This window comes from Bombina bombina, chromosome 3, assembly GCF_027579735.1.
Source record: "Bombina bombina isolate aBomBom1 chromosome 3, aBomBom1.pri, whole genome shotgun sequence".
Lineage (NCBI taxonomy): Eukaryota > Metazoa > Chordata > Amphibia > Anura > Bombinatoridae > Bombina > Bombina bombina.
In genome coordinates, this window is record NC_069501.1 from 835,861,463 (window position 1) to 835,885,573 (window position 24,111).

Here is a 24,111-nt window from a genome sequence, read left to right on the forward strand (position 1 = left end):
TACAGAAGTAAAATACAAGGCAGAAATATCTTTTCTGCAGAAATGTCTAGAATTGGACATTGTACCCAAAGGTCTTTTGGTGCATAAAGAATGCGCGTTCCCTCTTTCAGATAGTATTGCTGAAAAATGGAGACAGGTGCTAATTGAAACTTCCAAAAAATTAATAGAACTAATTATTGAATACAGATCATTGTTAACATCAAACATAGATCTAGAAATAAAGGAAGATGAGGAAATCATCCTTAATCTAGAGAATTCAGGGCCGGAATGTAAGGATATAATAGAAAGGAAAGAAAATCTAATTAAGAAAGTTAGTAAGATTAAAGAGGATGTGATACAAAAGAAAACTAAAAAATTGATGAAAGAGCTTAATAATAAAGAAGAAGAAAGTAACCAAATAACAGAGGATAAAAGTATATCAATAGAGAACATGAATCGAGAAGAAACTGATATTGAACAGACTACTGACCCCATTTCAAATAGGAGAATTGTAATTGATGAGGGTCCAGATCAGAGAGAGGTTACCTTCGAAAGGTTTCAGAATAAGCGACTTTTGAACAGAGATCCACATACTGATAATAGACATAGAGAATATGACTCAAGGCACCCATACAAACACCACCCCCATGTAAATAGACATAACACATATGGGGACAAACGGGGCTTCTATGGAAGGCAATACTTCAATCAGAGATGGGACAGGGGACAGCAATATGATGGGAGGAATAGAGACAATTATTATAATAACTGGCAATCAGAAAGGAGAAACAGAGGAGATTACTCCAACTACTGGAACAGAGAAAGGAGATATGAAGAACACAGTGGAAGGTCTGACTATCATGGGCCAGTGTATGATACAAGAAGAAGGAATGATGACTTCGGATATGGAGGCCATCGACAACAGCCAGAAAGAGGATATTACCAAGAAGAAAATAGATATCACTACGAATTGACCCCAATTAAGAGGAGAAACTTTCAAGATTCGTCGAGGACTCGAAATAGAGTCTATGAAAACTATGGAGAAGGGATGAATCCATATGAAACTCCAGGGGAATATAGGAGAAATACTAGAAAAAAGGACGAAAGGGAGGGAAGAAAGGAGAAAGAATCTAAAAAGGTCGAAGAAGGAAAAGACTGTAAAAAAGGAAGAGAAACGGACATAAGAACACCAAACTCAACTACACCAATGACAATACAGTCAAGTACCTCTAGGGCTACATCTGGACCTTTTTTAGGGTTGGATCATCAACACCAGAAAGGAAGAGAAAAAATCCAACATGTGATAAAGACAAAAGGAAAACACACAGAGGCTGCAGAGGTGGTGTAAAGACAAAAAAAGCTAATCAAATCAAGATGAACACTGAAGAAAAGGAAGTGACAAATGGCATATTTAATTTAAGCTCGTATGAACTTAATAAGGATGAAAAAACAATCCTGAACCTTGGACTTTCATTTGCTCCATCAAGGAGTTTTAATAAATTTGATACTTTTGTGAATACGAAAGAATTTATTAGGAAGTTAACCCTGAAGAGATTCTTCCGTAAAGCTGACATAGAAAATATTGGAGAGAATCAAAGAAGGAATGAGAACCCAGATCCAATAGAAGAATATATACACACCGAACTTAAACCAAAATCACGCTTTTATCCTATAAGCAGTAAAGGAACAGCCATAGAAGCTTTCGAAACTGTGGTATGCAAGGAGATTAAGGAGATACAATCGAATAGATTAAGATCTAGAAAGCAAAACCTATCAAGGAAACAACGTGAAACCATCAAAAAGCTCGAAAATAACGCGAGCTTAACAATTAAGCCCGCGGACAAAGGAGGCGGGATCGTTGTGATGAACAGGGATAATTATGAGGCTGAAAACAAACGGATTCTGAGCGACACCAGTACATATGAAGAACTAAAAGGAAATCCAACGGAAATATACGCCAAAGAACTCATGGAGCTGTTGAAAGAAGCAAACGAAGAGGGTATACTCAATGACAAAGAGTTTAACTACCTAAATGTAAAGTATCCAGTTATACCGATACTATATCACTTACCAAAGATCCATAAATCGTTGACCAAACCCCCCGGAAGACCAATTATCTCTGGAATAGGATCTCTGAGTAGCAACCTATCAGAGTACGTGGACAAACATCTACAAAAAGTAGTCAGAACACTACCCTCATACCTGAGGGATTCAACGCAGGTTCTGAACGTTATAGAAGATCTACCCTGGAAAGAGGGTTATATACTGGCATCATGTGACGTGGTATCATTGTACACAAGTATCCCACATGAGGAGGGCATTGATGCTGTAAAATTCTTTTTAGATAAGGAACCTGATATGAGACCAAAACAAAGTAAATTTATACTGGACAGTATCCAGTACATCCTGACGCATAATTTTTTTAACAATGGGGGAAAATTCTATCGTCAAACTTGTGGAACAGCCATGGGGACCAGGTTCGCGCCTAGTTATGCAAATCTCTACATGGGAAAATGGGAGAAAATATTCTGGGACTCATGTCCAGCTAGCGCGGACCTGGTCCTCTATCGGCGATATATAGATGATATAATTATAATATGGAAGGGTACTTTGGAAGATCTGATGTTCACAATTGATGTCATGAACCAAAACACAATGAACCTTAAATTTACATTCGAATGGAGCTACTCCGCGCTGACATTCTTAGATTTAAGAATCGAAGTGAAGAAAGGGAGATTGGAAACCTCTACGCATTTTAAAAGCGTAGATAGTAACAATTATGTCCACAGAGAAAGCTGTCACCACATTAAATGGAAGAACAACATCCCAAAGGGGCAATTGTTACGAATGAAAAAGAACTGCTCCAACCCCTCTAAATGGGAAGAACAAGCCTCAATAATCAAAGAAAAATTCATAGAGAGGGGATACGATAAAGAAATGCTGGACCAGAAGCTAAGTGAAGTAAGAAGAACAGAAAGAAAAGAACTAACGAAATATAAAGATAAAATCAAAAAGAATTTTATGGAGGATGATTACAACATAGCAATGATAACCGAATACAGTGATAATAAACAGATTATAGAAAACATCTTTCGGAAACATTGGTCATTATTGAGAGATGATGACATAATAGGAGACAAATTGCCAGAACACCCGAGATTTATATACAGAAAAACAAAAAATCTGAAAACCAGACTGGCACCAAGCCTCCAAAAGAAAAAGAAGGGAGGAACACAGGATATACATGGAGAGATGATAAAAGGGTTCTTTCCCTGCCACACTTGCAAAGCGTGTAAATGCGGTACTAAAACATCCAAATTTATCTCCCATAACACTAAAGAGGAATTCAGAATAAAAGAGATGATACGCTGCCAAGACAAGGGTATAATATATTTGTTACAATGCCCGTGCGGACTCCAGTACGTTGGACAAACGTCAAGAGCCCTCAGAGAAAGAATTCGTGAACACCTGTTGATGATAGAAAAATTGAACATGGACACACCGCTTTACCAACACTTTACAACTAAACACAATGGAAATACCAAAGCATTGAAATACATAGGAATACAAAAAGTTGTGAAAAACTGGAGGGGTGGTAACTTTGAGAAACTGCTCCTGACCAATGAATCCAAATGGATTTTTCAAATCGACTGCCTATATCCAAGAGGTCTTAATAATAAAGAAGACCTCTCACACTTATTGAACTCCTAGGCAAAAAGATGAGTAGTGCAAACAGAACAGAGGCCTGTGTATAGTAAGTTTAAAGTGTTGCGGTCAACAAACATCAATGAATGTTATGAAGGACATATAGAAGACCCGGTCTTTGTGACTCCGGTCATTAATCTCTGAATTTCCCCCTCCCTGAATTTCCTCCTCCTCATATACTGAAGCAAGAGAGCAGAATTCCTAAAGACACTCAAGATCCAGCTTATATATAAAAAACTGGAAGATACCCCTCTCTATTATAAGTTAAATGTAGTCTCATATGGTGTTTTCTCCCCTATATTGGGGAAAGACAACTCTTGTTGATGACAAGCTGAAGGATCTGTATTAAATGATCCCTATGAAAGGCCGAAAAAAGACTCCCTACAGTCTAATTACAGCCAGGTGATAGAAGTGTTCCCTATGACTCCTAAGCTAGGGTATTTAAGACCCTATGATTCCTAAGCTAGGGTATTTAAGACCTACCTTAGAGTACCCTCAATCTATTTTGAGCAATTGAATCCTCTGAATTTATACAAAAGTACCCCTATTCTATTTTTAGCAATTGAATCTTTAAAAGCTTATACAGGAATGCCATAGAATACAAGCCCCTCTGAAGTATATAGATGATACATATATACGCAAATAGCGAATTTTCAATCTCTTAGAATTTTTTCTGTCAGACTACATACAACCATAGTCTGCACGCAGTCATCAAGTAACAATTTTCGATTAGTCGATTAAACAAACACTCTCATGAAATTAACACTCTCATGTACATACATGCTGATCCAAGAAATTGGTAAAATATATACAACGACCTAACGTTTACCAATAAGAAACTTAATAGCCTCGATCTCCTTAATGATAAAAACGTATCCCCAAAATCTCTCATCCTAGTTATTATGGTAATAGAAGTAGAAGCTGACAATAGTATATATAGTTGTAAATATAAATCTTTAAGATGTGTTTTATACAATTATATATAAGTTCTTATAATAATTCTTAAGCAACTATGTTTATATATCTTATCAAAGATAACCAGAAGGCTCCTAAACGATTCCACCTCTCTGTGCTAACTAAAATTAGTTAGCACCAAATAGAACTAGCCTTTGAATAAAAGATTCAAATCAATGAGAAAAGATTACCTCCTATATATTAGTATCCCATGAGAAAAAGATCTTAAAGTAATAAGATGAAAACTGTTACTCATATTGCATTCACTCATATATTGGTTATGTAATTACTCACAAATCCTTAAAGAATTTGTACCAACAAAGGAAAGACTATAATGCCACTCTCCCTTCTTAATGTTACACATAGATAGACACTCGAAGAAATAGATTTCTTTAAAATTATATTTTTTATTATTACAAAAAATTTTTTGCACATTTAAAAACATTCTCTCCATCTCTGTATGCATTAAAATTTTTTTCTATATAACAAAAGGATGTGCGAACTGAAAATTGTAATAACTAAACAGATTCAAAGCGCCAAAAAGACCAATAAAATGGCATAAAAGGCGAGGTCTGAGTAGCGCACTTTCCCTCCATTTGAATGAATGAGACCGGAAGTGTTTGAACTGAAACTCCGGAAGTAATGTACACACGAACACTCTGATTCCAGCTACAAAGAATCCCATCATACCAACTGGTACCATAAGCCAGTACTAAGATAAGTGAGATCTAAATAAAGACTCTGATAAGATCAAAAACACACATTTTTTTAAATAAGAATAGATCGAGAAACCGGAAGTAATAAACAAACACTTCCGGGTCACATTTAAACAACTAGCTATATAAGAGCTCTGGAAATACATGATACCAGTCTTGATAAAGGTCTAGCACAGACCGAAACGCGTCGACTGGTGAGTTTTATTTCAATTTGTTATAAGATTAAGAAAACTATCTGCACTATTGTATATTTATTTTTTAGGTATCGCTGAAACTAGAGAGGACTAGGACTTCCGGTTTCTATACTCCAACTCGGCTTCGGCTGCAGAACCATCACGCTAATATTAGCAGAAGGTTTCAAAATTTATTTTTCTATTTTGATGGATTGACTGTTCATTACAGGAACGCTTATACTAGCAGAGTTTTTTAAAATAACTTATCTGCTGTTGGATTGACTGTTCATTTATTGTTTTTTTACCTTTTACACAGTGGCCACTGTTTTTTTTGAATCATTTGGTTTGCTCTTAATTTCAAGGGTTCTTCACATTTGTTCATTTGCCTGTTTTGCGTTTTCATTTTTTATATGATTATTTTCTGAACACAACTAAGGGGTTCCACAGTGTTCACAGAGTTTATATATTTGTTTGTTAGTTTTACCGTAATTATTTCACGCCATTAATTACAGTTCAACGTTGCTCACATTATCACAGATTGTGATTTCTGTTTTCTAATTTGCTTTGATGTCCCACGCTATTTTTATTATCTAGTGTGCCTTTTTTTATTTTCATCTGTATTTTAGTTTGCTACCACCACGCACAAGTTGTACCACTCACGAACATTTATCACCATCACTGTTTTGGACAACTATACAAGTCAGATAAATTATGAGGATATATCTCACATCATATACATCTTATATGCTGCTATAACTAGCAGAACCATCCTACGCTGCTGTAACCAGCAGATTCAATCTATCTATACCTAGATTTCTGTTTGATGTTTGTATATAAAGATTTTCCAAACATCAAGGTTTGCTAACATAGGCTGTTATAAGAACGGCATTTATTGTATGTCACACACGCCACAGCAATTAGCAAAGCAATTCTGATTTCATTTAATTTTGAAAGTAATATCTTGCTACACCACATAGACGTCTTTTAGAACACGACACATGTTCCACCTTTTTTAATTCAGATATTGCCAATGGGAAACTAGGCAATACGAGTGTTTTATTCTAGCCACTGATCAAGGCTAGTATTTAAATTTCGGTCTTTTTTATGCAGTTTTAATATCTGTCACTTGTTTTTATCTGTTTTTATTTCTGTATGAATAAAATGTATTTGTTATAAGATCGTGATTTTCACTATCATTGGCTCAGACCCAGCCTTTATTTGGCGCTTTGGCAATCTCTATTATTTTCTAAACTGCTCTTTGACTACTAGGAGTCATATTTCCAAAGCTAAGGTCTTTTTCTAGGTAGGCGCTTAGTGTTTCCCATCACATAAAACAATCAATATTCAACCTCCATGGAAAGCACACTCTGGTATTTTTCTTAGTATTAAGATTACTTTAATATATTAACGTTTTCGGGGTTGCCCCCATCCTCAGATACATAACAAAACAAAACATCTTACCACCCTTAAATAGCCCATAACCGGGTCATCAGCTCTGCCTGTAATTGCAAACTGTTGTGGCGTCCACACCACGCTACTGCGCATGAGTGAATGGATCTACGGAAGCACGCACAGGCCAACTGTGCAAAAAAGTCAACAGTTAAAACCATTGTTGTAATTACATTCAGTTGCAATCTTAATTGGATATTCCAGTTAACATTTTCATATGCCTGCAATAATAGTGACTGTAAATAACCACAAGCCTATATACTTTCATTTTCTATAGTTAAATAGCGGGGTATGTAGAAGCATCACTAACAGTATACTCCCCATGACAGATGCGTGCCGCTGTACTCACTAATGTGTAAAAAGATGGATATTATACTGCCAACAACATATCTATAACAGAATTTAGGCGGCACTACATCCCTATGATAATACTATTCATCTCATGGACAAATGTTAGAACCAGTAATCTATTATATAAGGGACTATAGAAAGCATTGCAGGTCTAGTATGGTATTAAGACCTTTAAGGGCCAGGGTATCTAACATAAAAAAGTTTATCCCTATCCCCACCTCTATTAAGAGGGGGGATGTGATCAATGATGGTATACCTGAGATCAGATACAGTGTGCTAAGTAATTTTGTATATGTATAGGTATAGATATACTGTATATTGTACAAAAATACCATCAGGTATATGTAGAAAAATGTATGAATAAATAGAACATATTCTGCTATGTGCATAACATTGGAATGTGAAATATTCATATTTTTATGTTAGGTTAGCGTACATGAGAATAAGCAATCGGTTTTGCGCGAAAGTGAGGTGTTACGTTTTTTCCCCACTTTTTCTTCTCCATTGACTTCTATGGGGAAATACGTGAATGAGCACGTTATTCTAAGTTCGGCATTTCGCACATGTTTGGTTAGAGTATGAGCAAAAATAGTTTATTTTCAACTCATAATAGCAACGCAACCCAACTCATGCAAAAAGCTTACTTTTAGCGCCCTTAACACCCAAACTACCTGTTGTATTTCACTTGAATTTCCTTAGTTCTTCACCAGGGGCAGGGGGCAGATTGGAAGTTATGTGCTGAATTGGAAGCTAAGGCTTCACTGATTAACAGGGGTTGAACTGCAGAGGTGAGATTTTGGATGGATTGGATAGTGATTTTTAAAAAAATTAGTGAAACAGGCAACTTGTCAGGTTTATAGGGATGTGGTTCTTTCTTAATTGAGCCAGCGAGCATTGGTAGGAAGCATACAATTATACCAATTAATTTGTTTCAGCTTCAATTATAAACATATGTGATATTATATATAGTTCATGTTTAAATGCTGCTTTTTAAATAAGCATTACAGAAAATGTTTCCATGCAATGACCTTTGTTCACTTCAGTTTTCTTGCTGTGGAAGGATCTTAAAGCAGCAAATATGTTATTAACACCTTAGCTGATACTTCTTGCATTATTATTATCCTTATAGTTATTATCATTAATAATAATAATAATAATAGTAATACAAATAATAATTTCCATTACTAATTTAGAAAGGTATACATCAGTGCAGTAAATAAAATCATTGGTTAAAAAGTATGAAACTTTGTAAATGTATGTGATGAATGATAGAAACAAAAGGATGATAGGACTGGGTTGGGGATGACAGTGGTTTGTGTTTGCATACATAAGTCAGATAATTTATAAAGAAAACTATAGAGTTCTCTAAATAAGTGAGTTTTAAATGAGGATTTAAAGGGATAGTTTACATGAAAATTGTTATTGTTTAAAAAATTAGATAACCCCTTATTACCCATAACCTAGTTTTGCATAACCATCACTGTTATATTAATATACATTTTACTTCTATGATTACCTTAATATATGCCTTTGCAGACTGCCCCTTGTCTCAGTGCTTTTTACAAACTTGCATTTCAGCCAGTTAGTGCTGACTCATAAATAACTCCAGGGGGAGCGAGCACAATGTTATCTACATGGCACACACAAACTAGCACTGTCTAGCAGTGAAAAGCTAATAAAATACACTGAGATAAGAGATCACCTTAAAGGGCTTAGAAATCAGCCTATGAGCCTGCCTAGGTTTAGCCATGAAATATAAAAGTAAATTGATTTTTTTTATTTAAAACTACATGCCCTACATAAAAATGTATTTATAGAGTATGACAGAGCGATTAGGGAGTTCCATAGGAAAGTAGCACAGGAGAAGTCATGAGCCATAAGCCAAGAGATGAGGCAAGCAAAATATGCTAAAATATGTAGGGAAGTGCAGTGTTGTGCTCTGTGAGAAGCGGTTAGAATAATTTGCTGTTTAGTTATGCAAGCAGATACCAGAAAACAAACGTAGTAAATACGTCTCAAATCCTTGCTACAGTATTTGTTTACGCTTTCAAATGAGAGCACTCATGTACTCTGTAATGAGATTATTAGAGGGACATAAAGATGCAAAAGGAACTTGTTCTTTGGTGTTAGATCATGGTATCATTGCATCATTGCTTGCTTGCTTCTACATTAAAATCAGCTCCAGAGCAGCAACACACTATTGGGAATTAAACTTGTTTTGTAAGCCAATAACATAGGGCATATAAAGAGGAGTCAACAGTTTAAGTCAACACCAGCTAGCTTCCAATAAGCTATTTCTGTTTCTGAGCCTACCTAGGTATGCTTCTTACCAAAGGGTACAAAAAAGAATGTAGTACATTAGAGTATATTGTGTGCTCTATCTGAACCATGAAAGTTTAAATTTTATTTCCAAGTCCCTTTAATTGCAACAATAGCTAGTCATAAGAAACCCTTGCTGGAAGAATGAGACTTAATTTAATAATACAGTATAGTGCTTTTAAACATATACAAAATCATTTATAATAGCATCTCTACTATGGCATGTATTTACTACAGATGCAAGTTTGGAAATCAAGAAATAATTTATATCTGAGTAAATCTGTATAATTTATATACATTTAGATATTTATTTTGTTTTGGAGAAAAAAAAATAATATGTTAAGCAAAATAAATTAATATATTTCTTGTATTATATTAATAAATGTAACTTTTGGAGCTCTTTGGTGAGTTCTGAAAATGATTATCTTCCTGACTATTAAAAAAGTAAGTTAAACAAAAACTCTAAGTTAGAAATAACCATGAGACAAATATACCTCCAGTCATTTTTATTTTGAAAAGGAAATGAAATTGTCCAAGAAGTAGCCGTGGGATTCAAAGGCATATCACAAATGTATCCCATTAATATGTGAGAAGCTTTAGCTAATGAAAAAAAGTACTGTAAATATTCTTGCTGACTTGAAAGGTCTAACTATAAAATCTGATGCCCCAACAAAGTGAAAATGATCCCTAGGAAAAACATGCCATAACTAATATTTATTCAATAAATGCAAAGGGTTAAATGCATGAAAGCTCACATTTTTACAAGCTGCCAATGCATGGTTCCTTCTAGAATTCATCCAATTAAAAACTTCCAATGAAAATTCTGTAAATGCTTAAGAATGTTCACTACATTTCGGGATAACAATATCAGATAATACTCAAAACTATGAGGTTTGTTCATTTTACACTGTGGGCTAAATTACAAGTGTCGCAGTAAATATATTTTTTGTGTTCGTTTTTCTAAAGCATATACTTCGGAATTTTAACCAAACTGAAACTGTAAAGCTTGAACACACTTCATTGCGACATGGTATCTGCATAGAGGATGCTCAAGCAAGATTGCTCTTTTGTGAGCAGGGTTTTTATAGGAAACAAGCCTTCATACATGTTCACAACAGTACAATGCTTCCACCTACATCATTTCATTCTTAAACAGGATTGCGCATTTGTGAATGTGAGTTCAGTAACGAAGACACAAGCACTGTAAACTGTTGTGACTGTGTTTGAACTTAGCATACATGAGTGTATGTCCCCTATAAAAACCCAATCTTGAAGGTGTAATAACGTTTTAAAATCTTTTATGCAGGGACCATATTCTGAGGGTTCACACTTTACAGTTTCAGGACTGTTGCAATGCAGTAAAAAAAAATATCTTAAGTTCTTCTAATATAGATGTAGTCTCCATCTTGCTTTCAATTAAAACTAAACTGTGCTTTTACAAAGCATAAATCAATATATTGTTAAAAACACTATCTATAAAAAATGTGACAATATAGCAACTGAGCAATCATGACCAGTATGCCCATCATGCCAATATACAAATGGTGAGGATGGAATTTTATTGCAGTAGGTTACGTTTAAGCTCAAGATAGCTTGATCGCATTTTAAGGTACGGTTATAAAGATGTCAGTACTGTTAGTGACAATCATGACAGTGCAAGTGTGACTTAGAATCAAACATTTAAAAAGGACCACTAAATACCATAGAATTGAATAATTGGCAAACAAACAATAAAAAACAATGCAATAGCATTTACTTTGAATTTGAAATGACAAATAGACTATTTTCTGGCAAATTTCAAAGTTGATCCTACTGTATCATGTGACAACCACCAGCCAATCACAAAATGCAAATATGTATAAACCATGCACTTTTGGAGCTGGAGCCTCAGAAAGTGTGCATATAAAAAGGATGTGCAAGTTTTAATAATCGAAGTATATTGGATTTTTTTTTTAATTGCATGTTTTATCTGAATCATGAAACTTTAATTTTGACTTTAGTGGCCCTTTAAGAGAAAGAGATTACTACACACCATTTGTGATGAATAGAGTTTTCATGAATCAATACCATTTATATTAATACACCTCTAATATGTCTCCTGTTGGACTATTTGCACATGTGCAATATAATAGAGTGTTTCCAGCTAATCTTGTGATAGTTGCAAAGATGTACAAAATACCATTCTGGCGATATTATCAAGTGCCTTGAGGTACAGGTCTCAAAAAAATGTTAAAAAGTCTTTCAAAAATGGGTTGTGATTCATGAGAGCTTTTTAGCGTCATAGTAAAAATAGGGCTTTTAAAAAGGAGATAGATTGTGATCAACTCCTATATGTACATAAAAACAAAATATGCTTACCTGATAAATTTCTTTCTTTCCGGATATGGAGAGTCCACAACATCATTCAATTACTAGTGGGGAACATCACTCCTGACTAGCAGGAGGAGGCAAAGAGCACCCCAACAAAGCTGTTAAGTGTCACTCCCTTACCCATAATCCCCAGTCATTCGACCAATGGGAAATAGAAAAGGAATAACACAAAGGTGTAGAGGTGCCTGCGATTTAGTAAAAAATAACTATCTTAATAAAGGGTGGGGTCGTGGACTCTCCATATCCGGAAAGAAAGAAATTTATCAGGTAAGCATACATTTTGTTTTCTTTCCTAAGATATGGAGAGTCCACAACCTCATTCAGTTATTACAAGCTAGAGGACACAGAATGAACACGGAGCGAGAACAAGACAGGCAGACCTAAACAGAAGGCATCACCGCTTGAAGAACCTTTCTCCCAAAAGAGACCTCAGCCGAGGCAAAAGTATAAAATTTGGAAGATTTAGAAAAAGTATGCAGAGAGGACCAAGTTGCAGCCTTGCAAATCTGTTCCACAGAAGCTTCATTTTTGAAAGCCAAAGAAGAGGAGAGTGGAATGAGCTGTAATTTTGTCCAGCAGTCTCATAAGAAAAACAAATCATACTTCTCAACCAGAGGGAAAGAGAAGTAAAAGTAGCCTTCTGACCCTTATGCTCTCCTGAGAAACAAACAAACAGAGCAGAAGACTGGCAAAAATACTTAGTAGTCTGTAGGTAGAATTTTAGAGCATGCACAACATCCAAGTTGTGCAACAGATGTTCTTTATGAGAAGAAGGATTGGGACAGAGAGAAGGAACAACAATTTCCTGCTTAATATTTATATCCAAAACCACTTTAGGAAGAAACCCCAATTTAGTACAAAGAACCTCCTTATCCGCATGAACGATAAGGAAATGTGAATCACACTGAAAAGCTGAGAGTTCCCGAAACTCTCCAAGCAGAAGAGATAGCAATAAGAAACAAAAACTAGCAAATTAATATCTATGGAATGCATTGGCTCAAACGGAGCCTGCAGCAAAACTTTAAGAACAAGATTAAGACTCCAAGGAGGAGCAACAGATTTAAACACAGGCCTGATTCTGATCAGGGCTTGACAAAAATATTGAATATCTGGCCAGACGCTTGTGTAACAAAATAGATAATGCAGAAATCTGACCTTTCAGAGAACTGACTGACAACCCTTTCTCCAGACAACATTCTAGGAATCCTTACCCTACTGCAAGAGTAGCCCTTAGATTCACAAGAATAAAGGTATTTACGCCATACCAGAGGTAACCTCCAAGGTGGCCGAGATGACATCTTCTCCAGGTCTGCATACCAGATCCTGCAAGGCCATGCAGTAGCTATTAGAATTACCAATGCTCTCTCCTTTTTGATACAAGCAATAACTCATGGAAGGAGCGCAAATGGAGTAAACAGGTATGCTAGACTGAAATCCAAAGGAACCGCCAGAGCATCTATCAGAGTGGCCTAAAGATCTCTTGACCTTAAAAAGTACCTTGGAAGCTTGGCGTTCTGCCAAGATGCCATCAGATCCTACTCCGGCACCACCTATTTGAGGGTTAACCTGGAGAACACCTCCAGATGGAGAGCCCACTCCCCAGGATTAAATGTTTGTCTACTTAGGAAATCTGCTTCCCAGTTGTCCACTCCAGGAATGTGGATGGCAGATAGACAACAATTGTGAGCTTCCACCCACTGAATAATCCGTGCCACCTCCTTCATGGCTAAGGAACTCCGAATGAAAACTGATCAACTGGGCAAATGACAATTGAGGCCAAGCCACCAGAGCATTGTAAATCGCTCTCAATTCCAAGATGTTTATAGGGAGAGCAGACTTCTCCCAAGTCCATAGTCCCTGCGCATTTAACGAGTCCCAGACTGCTCCCCAGCCTAGCAGGCTGGCGTCCATGGTCACAATCACCCAGGAAGGTCTCCGGAAGCATGTGCCCTGAGACAGATGGTCCTGAGAAAGCCACCATGGGAGAGAGTCTCTTGTCGACTGGTCTAGATCTATCCTTTGAGATAGATCCGAATGGTCTCCATTCCATTGTCTGAGCATGCATAATTGCAGAGCTCTCAAATGGAATCGAGCAAAGGGAATGATATCCATGGAAGCGACCATCAGACCAATTACCCACATACATTGAGCCACTGATGGCCAAACAGTACACTGTAGAGAGAGGCAAGAGGAGAGAATTCTGGATTTTCTGATCTTCGTCAAAAAAATTTTCATAGATAGGGAATCTATTATAGTCCCTAAGAAAACCACCCTTGTAGATGGAACAAGGGAACTCTTTTCCAGATTCACTTTTCAACCGTGGGAACATAGAAAAAACAACAAGATCTCTGTATTAGAATTTGCTTGTTAAAAAAATGGCGCCTGAACCAATATGTTATCCAGGTATGGCACCACTGCAATTCCCTGAGACCTGATCACTGCCAAGAGAGTCCCCAGAACCTTTGAGAAAATTCTGGGAGTTGTGGCAGGTCCAAAGGGAGGAGCCATAAACTGAAAGTGTTTGTCGAGAAAAGCGAATCTCAGGAATTTGTGATGATCCCTGTGGATGGGAACATGAAGATACGTGCCCTTCAAGTATATGGTCATCATAAACTGACCCTCTTGGACCAAAGGAAGAATGAAACGAATGGTTTCCATTTTGAAGGACGTACCCTGAGAAACTTGTTGAGGCACTTTAGGTCTAAAATAGGTCTAAAAGTTCCCTCTTTTTTGGGAACCACAAACAGATTTGAATAGAATCCTAGACCCTGTTCCCTTACTGGAACTGGAACAATTACTCCCAGGGAGGAAAGGTCCTGAACGCAGTTCAAGAATGCCTCTCTTTTTTACCTGGTCTGCAGATAATCTTGAGAGGTGGAATCTGCCCCTGGGAGGGAAGTTTTTAGTTCTATTTTGTAACCCCTGCTCCTGCTTGGAAGAGGGAGAAGAAGACTTTTGACTTTTGAAGTTTCGAAAGGAATGAAAATTACTTTGACGTCCTTTGAGTCTGTTCTTCTTGTCTTGCGGTAGAAAAGACCCTTTTCCACCCGTAATATCAGAAATTATTTCTGCCAGACCCTGTCCGAACAAGGTCTTACCCTTGTAAGGAAGTGCCAGAAGCTTGGACTTAGAGGTAACATCAGCTGACCAAGATTTTAGCCACAATGCCCTATGGGCTAGGATAGAGAAACCAGACATTTTGGCTCCCAGTCTAATAACTTGCATGTTAGCATCAGGAATAAAGGAATTGTCTAGTTTGAGAGCCTTAATCCTATCTTGTATCTCCTCCAACGGTGTCACTTCTAAAATTGAGTCAGACAAGGCGTTGCACCAATAAGATGCCACACTTGCTACTGTGGCAATAGAAACTGCAGGTTGCCATTGAAGACCTTGATGAACATACATCTTCTTCAAATAAGCTTCCAGTTTTTGTCCATGTGATCCTTAAAGGAACAGCTATCCTCTATAGCGATCGTAGTTCTCTTAGCCAGAGTAGAAATAGCCCCTTTTACTTTAGGCACCATGTGCCAAGAATCTTTAATGGATTCAGCAACAGGAATAATCTTTTTAAATACAGGAGATGAGGAGAAAGGAATCCCTGACTTCTCCCATTCCTATGAAATAATCTCCGTCACACGGTCTGGGACAGGAATAACTTCCACAAAGGAAGGAACATCATAGCATTTATTAAGTTTACTAGGCTTCTTAGGGTTGACAATGAAAGAAGTATCGGAGTCATCCAAAATAGCCAATACCTCCTTTAACAGTACACAAAGGTGTTCAGGCTTAAATCTGAAGTTAACTTCTTCAGTACCAGATGAAGAAATAATACTGTCCGAATCTGAGATTTCACCCTCAGAGGCTACTGACGTATCCTCCTTATCAGACTTATGAGGGAGGCCAACCTGCATAGCACTAGGTGGAACAGAAACCTTACTATCTGAATGTCTAATTTTCCTCTTGCGTTTTCCCAGCATAGGAAAAGCAGATAATGCCACAGATACTGAAGAAGATACCTGTGCAGCAAAACCTGCAGGCAAATAAACTCCTCCAGGAGGCTGAGAGGAACTGCAGGGCACTGTATGTGATGCCATATAGGCTTGGGACATTTGAGGAGAAAGCTGTGGCATTGCCTGAACAGCATTATCCTGAGAGACATTGGGCTCAGAGGGCAACAATTTATCTTTAAATTGAAAGTGTTCTAGCTAAGCATGCAGCACATAATTGCATAGACAAAACAATTTGTGCCTCAAGGCATAACAAGCACAAGAGTCTTGGTCCATGTCCATAATACTAAATAAAAATTTCCCCAAATTGTAGAATTTTTTTAAATACACTGTCACTTTAAGAATATTCAATACCATAGCCACTTAACGTTATGCAAAAATTATTTAAAATAATAAACCAATCAGGCCCCCTACACCTCAGAAAGGCTGAGGTGCCTTACCGTAACACTTATACACAATTTGGCTGCCAGAAGTCTCTAAAACGATCATATAGTAGATCGACACTGAAGAGACTGAAATTCAATGACGACGCTCTTTGAATATCCGACAGCATAGAGAAGTCACATGACCGGCAGAGAGCGGAAACTATGCAGCAAGTAAAAGGTGCACGCTTCCTCTGCCTACAACACCGGAGCTTAATTTTCCCAAACGCTCAAGCAGTCTCTCAGTTAGCCCGTTCTAGCTAAGCAAGCAAAGAAAACCAACTGCCAAATTTACAAGTTTATACATAAATCCCTGTAGAAAAACATAAGCCACACAAATACTAATAAAGTATTTCAACAAAATTAGCCCAAAGAGGAAAAACGTCCTAATAAAGGGAAGATTAAACCCTAGTCTCAACATACATAATGTGCCTGCCCACTGCCAAAGAAAATCCTGTATAAAGGATTTTAAAAATGTCCCCATCTACTGCATATGACATATTCTTCTGAAGTGCAAGTCTCCATGACCTAGAAGACAAAAGCACTTACCTGCAGTCTAGCTGTCCGGCAGGAAAACAGCTCACAAGGCATGAAAGGACACATACTCCTTACAGAGACCTGTAGAAAAAGAAAGAACAGAGTAACCAACTCTTTCTGTACCATGGGCAGCAATGTTTTAGGAAACTAAGCAAGGACTACCTCACAACTTCCTGACTGCTTAAAATCCACCACTACTCTACTGAAGAGATTGACATGGACTCCGCTAAAACCCAAATCCTTGCATGCAGGGAAAAGTACCCGAAAAAGGAATTCATTTCTTCAGACACCAAACTTCACCTCCTCCATTGACAGAGGTAAAGATAATGACTGGGGATTATGGGTAGGGGAGTGATACTTAACAGCTTTGCTGTGTTGCTCTTTGCCTCCTCCAGCTGGCCAGGAGTGATATTTCCCACTATTAATTGAATGATGTTGTGGACTCTCCATCTCTTAGGAAAGAAATCTGCATTAAACTGAATGGATTTTTTTTCTTCACAATACATTTTTACAAATTTTTGTAGAGCCTTTGGGGCATATTTATCAATCTCCATATGGTGCTTGATGCCCTGTGTTTCCGGCGAGCCTTCAGGCTCGCCAGAAACACAACTTATGAAACAGCAGTCTAAAGACCGCTGCTCCATAACCTGTCCGCCTGCTCTGATGTGGCGGACAGGCATCGCCGAAAATCAACCCGATCCAATACGATCGGGTTGATTGAAAACCCCTGCTAGCGGCCGATTGGCCGAGAATCTGCAGAGGGCAGCATTGCACCAGCAGTTCACAAGAACTGCTGGTGCAATGATAAATGCTGAGAGCGTATGCTGTCGGCATTTATCAATGTACAGGGGACATGATCCGCAATATCTTATCATGTCCGCTCATATCATGATAAAGGCCCCTAAAATTTTACTTGTTTAAATTTTAAGTCACTTTAGCAAACACAATTATAACAAAGTATTTGAATTTACCATTATTGATCATTTTCCAGAATGTTCAGAAAATGAACAAATATCAGGAAGATAATAGTTTTACATATTAATATTAAACTTATTTGCTAGTGTTTGCTATATTTGAGTAACAGGTGAGGAAAAAAATAACACAGCTGTAAATCATAAATATTTACATGAAAAAACTTTTAGGAAAATGTGTCTACATCAAGCATGTTTGGGCAGATGTTGTCTAAACTCTCGACTGCAATATGTTATAGTTTAGCAATACAGCAGTCATGCAGATTTGTGCTTTATTTAGGTTAGTTTAGAGACAGTAATGTTTTAGTAGATTCTTTGCTTCACATGGGGTGCTTCCTTCTATATTATATTAAAAAAGGGATATACATGTGTGTGTGTTATTATTCTAATTATTATTATTATTAATACTAGTCGATAAGCTTGCCCAGAGGGCAGTCTAATTATTATTTAAACTACAGATGTAGAAACAATGTATTTTGTAACTCTTTTTTTATATAAAAATTTAAGCTAGAGGTGTAGCAATACTATAATTTTAATAGACTACTATCTTAAATATATCAAAAATATTTTCTATATAATAAACTACAGATATAGACACACTCTAATTGGACAAACTACTGTCCTAAATAAATACAACATTTCTTCTCTTTAAATTATATGTACTTTAAGTATATTTCTTTATATATAACATTTTATTTACCCTATTAACCCCTAACCCACAAACCCCCTACATCGCAATAAATCTATTTACCCTATTAACCCCTAAACCGCAAAACCCCTACATTGCAATAAACCTATTTAACTTATTAACCCTTTAAACCGCCAAAACCACAACGCAAATAGCTATTGAAATAACTAAGTACAATACACTAACCTAACACCCCCTAACCTAGCAATCCCTAACCTAACACCCCCTAACCTATCACCCTATTAAATAAACCCAAATTACCTAAACTAATACATTCTAAAGTTACAAAAAATAAAAAAAACTAAGTTTACAAAAAATAAAAAAAGCTAACATTACAGAAAATAAAAAAAATCAAATTACCAAATTTAACAAACTTGAACCTAATCCCTATTAAAATAAAAAAGACCCCCCAAAATAAAAACACCCCCTACTCTAATAATAAACTACCAGTAGCCCTTAAAAGGGCTTTTTGTATGGCATTGTCCCAACATAATCAGCTTTTTTACAAAAAATATACAAAGTACCACCTAACATTAACCCCCATCCCCCAAAATAAAAGAACCTAACATTTAGCTCTTTTTCTGCCCATCCCTAATCTAAATAAAACAAATCCCCCCAAAAAAACCTTAAAAAATCCTGTCTAACCCAAAGGTTGGTACTCACGGTTCCTGAAGTCCGGCAGAGAAGGTCCTGTTCCAGGTGGTGAAGTCTTCTTCCAAGCGCAACCTCTTTTTCTTCCAGGAACATCCTGCGTGGAGTGGAGCTGAAGACCGCAGAGCTAAAGACCGGTGACTCTGGAACTGAAGACCGGCGACCGCGGAGCCATGGAGCGTGGAGGATCCTCTTCGTACGATCTCCATCGTACACTGAATAGTGAATTCAAGGTATGCGATTAAAGATGGCGTCCAATTGAATTCCTATTGGCTGACTTGATTCTTACAATTCAAATCAGCCAATAGGATGAAAGCTACTCAAATCCTATTGGCTGTTTAAATTAGTCAATAGGATAAGAGCAAGTGAAATTGTATTGGCTATTCAAATCAGCCAATAGAATTTCACTTGCTCTCATGCTATTGGCTAATTTAAATAGCCAATAAGATTTGAGTAGCTTTCATCCTATTGACTGATTTGAATTGGAAGAATCAAATCAGCCAATAGGAATTCAAGGGAAGCCATCTTTAATCGCTTACCTTGAATTCACTATTCAGTGTACGGCAGAGATTGTACGAAGAGGATCCTCCACGCTCCATTTCCAGGGTCGCCGGTCTTCAGCTCCGCGGTCTTCAGTCTTCAGCACCTCTCCGCGCAGGATGTTCCTGGAAGAAGAAGAGATAGTGCTTGGAAGAAGACTTCATCACCTGGAACAGGATCTTCTCCGCCGGACTTCAGGAACCGTGAGTACCAACTTGGGGGTTAGACTTAGGATTTTTTAAGGTTTTTTTGGGGGGGGATTTGTTTTATTTCGATTAGGAATGGGCAGAAAAAGAGCTAGGTTTTTTAGTGTTAGGTTCTTTTATTTGTGGGGTGGGGGGGTTTAATGTTAGGTGGGACTTTTTATATTTTTTGTAAAAGAGCTGATTACCACCCTGCCATTTTTGGAATTTCTTGCAATGCCAACATTCCATTTAGGATGCATGTGCAACTGCAGACAGCGACGGACATTACAAACGCAATTATAGTATAGATTATTATTATTATAGTCATTTATCTGTATAGTGTTGCAAAATTTACGTTGGATTATGTAGTTGCTTAATTATTTTAAGAGGGATTTATGTTTGAGAGCATTGGTTAAGTTGTGTTTATGCTTGTTAAATTGTGAGAAAAATACAATTGCTGTTTTCAGGGCACTCAACAAATCAAAATTCTTATATATCCAGTGTATCAGAGGGAAATCACTATTTGCTGGATCTTAAAGAGCATTTTTGTGACTTATAGCTTACTATGTACTGTAGCCTGAAATTATGTCTGACATATTGTTTCATAGGGGCCGAATTATCAAGCTCCGAATGGAGCTTGATGCCCCTTGTTTGAAGGCTCGACAGAAACAGAAGTTATGAAAAGACCGCTGCTCCATAACTTGTCTGTTTGCTCTGAGGTGGCGGACAGAAATCAACCCGATCGAATATTGGCCGTGAATCTGCAGGGGCGGTATTACACAAGCAGTTTTGGTGAATTGCTTGTGCAATGATAAATGCAGACAGCGTACAAATGTGTTAAATGTGTTAGAAGTAAACTTTTTGCGTGTCGGGTTGCGCTCATATTATAAGTTGAAAGTAAACTGTTTTTGCTCGTATTCTAACTCGATGAGCGTAAAAAGCTGAACTTAGGATATAGTGTGCAGTCAAAGTCCAGACCTCAACCTGATTGAAATACCTTAAGAGAGCTGTGCATAAATTAATGCCCGCAAACCTCAATGAACTGAAGCAGCGTTGTAAAGAAGAGTAGGCCAAAATTCCTCCAAAACAATGTGAAAGACTGTTAAAGTCATACAGAAAACAATTACTTCAAGTTATTGCTGCTAAAGGTGGTTCTACAAGTTATTGTATCATAAGGTGTACTTAGTTTTTCACACATGGCTTCTCCATTTTGGCTTTATTTTTGTTAATATGTCATGAGTTGTAGTTCATCTGAGGTTGTATTTAGGACCAGGTGATTGTTATTATGCCCTGATACATAAATACCATAAAATTTAAAGAGGGTGTACTTTCTTTTGCCTATGACTCTATATATGATGTTATTTTGGTACAATATATATCTATATCTTACACAACCTTAGCACTCCCTGTAAGGTAATAATGGCCGGTGCAGAGTCTCCAAACACACTCCAAAGAAATTACGTGCGCCCAATTTCTTCAATAAGGTTGTTAACACCTTATTAACATATTGTGGTACACTTCACATCCCAAAACATACATGTTTTTGGATGTTAAGTGTACCACAATATGTGAATAAAGTGGTAACATTCTTATTGAAGAAACCGGGTGCACGTTATTTCTTTGGAGTGGTGTATATATATATATATATATATATATATATATATATATATATATATATATATATGATTATATGTAGGTAGGTATATATCTATATCTATCTATATATACTGTATATATGAATATCTATTTAAAAAGAAGCTATGAGCAGAACATTGGAGTGTATAATATTTACAGTAAATACACAGTATAAAACTTAATTAAATATGAATATTGCATAAATATTGCATAAATAAGTTTTTACATGTTTTCATCTACTTAACTGCAAAGGGCTTTAATGCACTTATATAAATATCTACATATGTATTTATGTGTTTTATGTGTATATATGTCTGTAAATACATACATAGACATTTAAATACATAAAAACATATGTACACAGATATAAATATACACATATAAATATATATATATATGTCTATATGTGTGTACATATGTATTTATGTGTTTATATGTGTATAAATGTCTGTAAATACATATGTACACATATAAATACATACGTACACACCTATAAACATACAGTCACACACACACACATATATATATATATATATATATATATATATATATATATATATATTTATATATATATATATATATATATATACACACATACATATACATCTTCAGACATGTATAGGTATGTATCTCTATGTTAAAGCCCTTTGCCTGCTTTTTCTTTTCTAACCCCTGAGACCTCATATCTTTGAGCCCTTATAAATTTTGTGTGCAATATTTTAAAAATAATTTTATTAGATGGTGTAATTATGAGTGTAAGTGTACTTTGTAATATATTTTTATTTTGCGAAACAATTAACCAGAGTTCTGAGGACACGGTAAGCATTGTAGCATAAATCGCAATTGCGCTCAAGCGATTGCATTTAGTTTCAACTTGTAAAACAAACGGAAAACCTGAAGCGCTCAAACACCCATTATATACTACTTATCGCTTGCGCATAACTGTTAGCGCTCCACTCGCAATCTGGCCCTAAATGTTTTAATGAAATAGACCATATCATGTTTGCAATAGAATGTCCCTTAAACAATATATGCTTAGAATGAACAGAGAGAAATCTATATACATTGTGCATTTTACTTCAGTGAGGGTTAGTTTGTTTGATGGCTGCTACTTTAGAAAGAAAGCTTTACATTTTATTCAGAAACAATGCAAAGTGATCTGATTGACTCGACTGACATAAATATTACATTCATCGGAGGCTGTTATTTCTGTTTAATCTTACTTGAAAGCAGCACAGTAGCTGACAGGATTGCAGGCAGCAAGCTCTCTTTCTCTGAACTCTGAAGAGGCCTGTTGTAAAGATTTGCAACAAAGCCTGAAACTCTGACAGACTGTGATGAATGGGTGAGGTTGTCTGGGAAATATGCCATTCACTGTGGAATGCTATGTACTGAAAGTGTAAGAACACGCCCAAGGTTCTACACCCACGACATTCAGGTGTGACAAATCATTATCAGTCACTTACATTACTTCATTTGTTTATATAGAATATGCATACTTCCTTTGTATTTATCTAAATATAGTGTTTTATTGCCCGTGTCATTTCTCTTGTCATCACTTTGAAAGGCAAAGAGTGCCACCTGCCCAACAAAAAGGGGAGCGAAAACATGCAATGATTATGTTTTCTTTTCAGTCACAATTGTATTAACAAATCATATACTCAAGCAAAGTCATATAGAAACAGATGCGAACTGTGACATGAACAATCATAATTTAGAAGACAAATATGATAGATTGTTTGTTTACTGATTATAGCTGCAATATACTATATGCAGTTACTTGAAGATGTATGTGGCTGTGATATTAATCTGCTGGACTCAACTTTAAAGGGACACTCAATCAAAATTAAACTTTCATTATTCAGATAGAGCATGCCATTTTAAACAACTTTCCAATTTACTTCCATTAACAAAATGTGCACAGTGTTTTTATATTTAAACTTTTTAAGTCACCAGCTCCTACTGAGCATGTGCAAGAATAAGCGTGTATGCATTTGTGAATGGCTGATTGCTGTCACATGGTACTTGTATGCATTTGTGATTGACTGATGGCTGTCACATGGTACAGGGGGTGTGGAAATAGACATAACTTTTAAAATTGTCAGAAAAAAAAAATCTACTACTCATTTGAAGTTCAGACTAAGTGCTATTGCATTGTCTTGTTATCTTGCATTTGTGGATTATGCAAATCTACTGTGTTGACTGGTCCTTTAAGAGAATGGTTACTATTTAACATGATATTGTTTTCTTGTCTTGGAGCTTAGTTATGCTTGCACCCTGTAATAGAAGTGGTGAATATTCACAGATATGTCAGCTTTTTCACAGAATTATTGTGTGATTTACATTTTCCATTTTTTTCACAGTTTTAAATTTACATAACATATATATATAAAAATAAAATATTGTTGAGTATGGAGCCACTGCAAAAAAATGTAATGCTTCCATTTTATAGTAAGCAT